The sequence below is a fragment of the Lupinus angustifolius genome, chromosome LG16, assembly GCF_001865875.1.
Source record: "Lupinus angustifolius cultivar Tanjil chromosome LG16, LupAngTanjil_v1.0, whole genome shotgun sequence".
NCBI classification, from domain to species: Eukaryota; Viridiplantae; Streptophyta; class Magnoliopsida; order Fabales; family Fabaceae; genus Lupinus; species Lupinus angustifolius.
This window is the reverse complement of record NC_032024.1, coordinates 5,460,902-5,461,316: the sequence shown is the minus strand read 5'-3', so window position 1 is coordinate 5,461,316 and position 415 is coordinate 5,460,902.

The following is a 415-nucleotide window of genomic DNA, read 5'->3' as shown; positions in this document are numbered from 1 at the left end:
CTCTCCTCAATTGCTTATGCCCCCTCCTGGAACATCACGAACGGGTAGCTCCAAATCTGAGCAAAGCTGTCTATCTGACGAACACACGTCCGAAAAGCAAGCAATAGAAAAGAAGAGAAATAGAGAGAGTAAGACATCTAATGACATAAATTCATTGACGGCGTGGACTTACTCAGATATGAAAATCAGTTCATATATATATATATAACATATTACATTATAACTCATCAGTTGTTCTCGTAAACAATTATCCAATTTTCATGAGTAATACAACCACACTCCTCAATTGTTCTCATAAACAATTATCTAATCAACCCATGTAATGTAAACAACATTTATTCCCATCCATATCATAATTTACCATTTATCAATATATAATTCATCGACAAGATCTCATGATTATAATTAAATAACA